This window comes from Gossypium arboreum, chromosome 4, assembly GCF_025698485.1.
Source record: "Gossypium arboreum isolate Shixiya-1 chromosome 4, ASM2569848v2, whole genome shotgun sequence".
NCBI classification, from domain to species: domain Eukaryota; kingdom Viridiplantae; phylum Streptophyta; class Magnoliopsida; order Malvales; family Malvaceae; genus Gossypium; species Gossypium arboreum.
The window spans coordinates 111,383,594-111,388,405 of record NC_069073.1 but is presented as its reverse complement, the minus strand read 5'-3'; positions in this window follow the sequence as shown (position 1 = coordinate 111,388,405).

The window sequence follows — 4,812 nt, the reverse complement described above, 5'->3', positions numbered from 1 at the left end:
AAACACAATTTAAAAAAGTTCAAAATGACCGTAAAGTCCATATTTAAAAACCAAAATATATTAAACCTAATGATGCAAACCAATAGAGTGTAAATCGAGCTTCCGAGTCGCTGTCTAATCCTAAGCCTAAGGATCACCTGAAATGAAACAAACAAACACGTGAGCTTTACGCCCAGTGTGTGATTTGGCCCATATATCGTGATATATGTCAGAATATAATATATTTCATATTGAAGCACATCTTACAACATATCATAGCATATAAGATTTCATAACAAAATATAACTTATAACATATCATAGCATATCAGATTTCATATCGGAGCATATCTTATAACATAGCATATCCTACCTTCATCCGCTACACACCATCTTCGTCTAACCAATAACACCAATTAGGAATACACGAGCCATCCATCCAATCACACTATATGTGGTAGTATGCCACTCATAATATTTAGCTAAGCTTCCAAACAGAAATCTGCGGTCTAGCCACCATAATTGCAGTAATAATTGCCATATCACACTTCCACCATCAAATTATAACCCACCCACAATACATAAGCATAATTACGATCATATTATCATAAGCTCATACATACATATAATATAAATCGTATGACATGCATGTCTAAGCATATTTGTACATATATTTGTTTTCGGAACATAGCATAACATATAAATTATATAAAACCAAACTTACGTAACATACTTCTAAGTTTACCCAACGTTTATATACATTAAAACTTACGCTTTTCTAGGTGTACATGATGCCCGCAGACCCAATTTTAGAGTCTCACAATCGGCCCCTAATCAAGCCTTAAAATTTTCCAACAAGGCCCACACGGCCTGAAAAGCCAGTTTTGGAATGAGTTATGATATTAAAGACCCGTCCCATCATTTAATAAATGACATATATTTATATAAAGGGAAATGATAACATATTTAAATTATATTGAATAGATTTTAATTAAAAAAAAGGAAATGATGGGACGGGTCTTTAGGCCTTGGTGTATAGATGGTCGGCTTCAATTAATGGCCAGTTTCAGGCCTATTTATCGGTGAATTTTTTTAATTTTTTTATTTGATAAAATGGATGTCGGTCATGAGTGTACCGACACTTAAAAAATTAGTTTTTATCTTAAAAAGTGGGTTATGATATTAAAGACCCGTCTCATCATTTAATACATGACATATATTTATATAAAGGGAAATGATAACATATTTAAATTATATTGAATAGATTTTAATTAAAAAAAAGGAAATGATGGGACGGGTCTTTAGGCCTTGGTGTATAGATGGTCGGCTTCAATTAATGGCCGGTTTTAGGCCTATTTATCGGTAAATTTTTTTAATTTTTTTATTTGATAAAATGGATGTCGGTCATGAGTGTACCAACACTTAAAAAAATAGTTTTTATCTTAAAAAGTGGTGTCGGCCACTTAACTCCCCCAATTCAATTTCTTTTTCAAATATTGGTATATATTTATATCAATATAATATGGTTAGAAAAAAAATATATGTGTCGATCATCTAGTGTTCAGCACCCAAAAAATTAATTTTTTAACTCTGACACAATGATAATGATTGTGTCATATTTTTTTGTGGTGTCGGCCATTAATTCCCCTAATCTCATTTTACTGTTTATTTTAGATAATTTAAGTTATTGTTTTTTAACAAGAGTATTTTTTGTATTTATTTATTTATTTTAGGTCATTTAGATAAAATAACCATCAAGGATGCTCAAAGTTCTGCATTATAGACAAAACATAAGCCGAAACTTTTGAAAAATCCTAGCAGCCAGATCCATTGTCATCATGTAAGAGTCTACATGTTGAAGTTCTTTGCTAAAATGAGCTCACTACTCTATGTGTATTGAGTTTGGTAGGAGATGGCATATAATCAACATAATTGATTGATCTCGTGCTAACTTGATACTAATAGCCTAGATTATGCTTCATGCCAGAATATCTTTAGAGCAAAAACTTCGATGTCTCAGTATGATATCATTACGTTGCTTCCATAGCCTCCAACATAAAATGCCAAACAACATGGACCAATCATACTCATGGCATGTTCAGTAGTGCTTAAAAAAAGTACTTCTGGCTCGAAACACTTTTGGAAGAAAAATTGTGGTAAACAAATTATTTTTGACTGAAATTTTTGGTTGCTGAAAATTTTGACTTTTTAAAAGTGCTTTTCAAAAACACTTTTGGAAAGGAGAAGTTAAAATTTTTAGTTTTTCCTCTCCCAAAAACACTTTTGGTACTTAATTACTTTTTCACCCTTTCAATAACATAGTACTTTTCCTTTTTATTCTTGGTGCTTAGTTACAAATGTGTTAAAATCATTAATTAAAAATAAAAATATTTTTAAAGTACTAATTACAAATATTTAATGGTTATATTTAAATATTTAAAATATAGTTTATATATTCTAATTAAATTTTATAAATAATTAATATTTATTACTTAAAAATATTTAAAATTTATATTTCATATATTAAAATATTAAAATAAATTATAATATTTTTTATATTCTTACTAAAATATAATAATATTAACTAATTTAAATATTATTTAAATGTATATTTATTACTTGATAATAACATGTCTAAAATGAGCGTTTTATTTCTCAAAATACTTTTTAACAAGAATACTAAACATTCAAAATTTAAATTCAAATTTTAAATTAAACTTTTCAAAAATATTTTTCACAATATTTTTTAAAAATATTACTAAACTAGCCATCAATATTCCAATTGAAGTTGGTTCTATGAATATTCATCAATACCCAATCTTTAACATGACTTGGTCGTTATAAGGAACAATTTTCTTTCATTGTCGGTTTGCAAACCTGCAATCTCTCACGACATAGAGACTTGATTCAGGTCCCTCTTCGCACAGGTAATAGGTTGCATTATTAGTATATGAATCACCTGCAATCTTCAGCTGTATCTCTTAGCATCTTAGCAAGTGGTTCTCAAGCATTTCCATCTTTATCTGATCCAATGCTTTATGTGCGGTGTTTTTCTGCAATGATTCTCCATAGCTGTTGAAACTACAATGGCTCCACCCCACTCTTGATGTAAATTTGCCGTGCAGGGTAGAGAGTTAGTAGATTGAGACCCAAGTTCCATTGTTGAAGCCACAATTGGAAGTAAGCTAGAGCTTAACAGCCTAGTTTGTTGCACCGGTTTTTTTTTTTAAAAATGTTATTTCTTAAGTAAGCTCTACCGAGCTTAGTGTATTTATCCATGGAAAACAAGTTGTATAACAGCCTTGCTTCCAGAATGTTTCTTTTTTGTTTGTTTTTTTTTTCTTCTTTATCAGGCTCAAACGAGCTTTGTTTACATTTGTTGAAAGCTAATGATTTAGCTTTAAAAAAATTATGAGAGAATAATAGAAAAGTAAGTGAATGATAGAATAAAGAGTGTCTGATTAATGATAGAAGAAAGAAGAAATTTTCTTCTACAGCATCGAAGAAAAAAAGAGAGGATTTTTTTATCTAAATAATGTGAAAAAAAGTTAAATATCAAAATAATTACCACACCAATTATTTACAAAAATAGGTAAAATTTGCAGGATCTAGCTGGTGCCATCGAATTGTGAGACGAGACCTCCAAAATTCCCAACATATCATTCGGCTATCATTATTTTCGAAAAAAAAATTCTGATCACACGTGTTTATGGCTGGGTTAAATTCAAGTCGAGTTCAACTAAAAATTTAGACCTATTGTTAAATTTGGGTTCAATCTATGTTTAAAATTTTGTTTAAGCTCGGTCCTGACTCGACCGCTTCGTATTAATTTTAAATATATATATAATACATCAAAATATTAAAAATATCTAAATAAATATTTTTCAAAAATTAAAATAAATTTTAAAAATATGTATATTTAAATAATCCTAAGATAAAATAAATAAAACTTAACAAGTAAATGCCTTTAAAATAATAATAAAATTAATAATAAAATAAATTTTATACAATATCCAAATAATAATAATAAAATTGTAGTAACATAATAGTAAAATAATAGAAAAAGAAAAAAACAAGAAAATAATATTAAAAAAATATATTTTTTTATCTTTTAGTGAATTCGGGCCGAGCTCAGGCCAGAAATACCTTACTCGAGGCTTTACTCGTTTTTTAAACTAATTTTATTTTTTTATCTAAATTTATTTTTTAAATTTATATTTTTATTCAAACTCTCTCATATTTTGAGCGAGTATTTAGGCCAAATGACCAAACCCATAAACAGGTCTGGTGCCACTCCTAAGTCAGGCAATAACAATATATATATATTTTTAAATATCCAAAAAAATACAAATTATCCAATATAAAAAAGAGAATTTTTTTAATGGAACCGAAAATTAGTTTAATTCTTTAGCCCGGTTAAAAGGAAAAAATGAAAAAAAAAAAAACCTGTTTGCGAAAAGACAGGACGTGGGAAGACAAGACATAGCATCTGTTATGAAAGGACATAGCAACAGTTGTGAAAGACTCTAGGGAGAAGGGACTAGTATTAGTCAACAGGGCTATTTATTACCTATCATTAAATATATATTTAAAATTTTAATTGTTTATTTCTATTTTTATTTATTTGTCATAGTATATATTAGTGGGGGTTGATCCCCCTTACCAACGGTGAGAAGAAGACGAAAGGTTTTGGGTTTTGTTAAATTTTTTTATCAGTTTCAAGGAAGAAAAGAAGGGAGAGAATACATATAGTAGCATAGGAGGAAATAGAAGGAAATTTTTTTTTGAGAGTTTTACACAGTAAAAGAAAAGTTCGAATTAGTATTAAAAATGG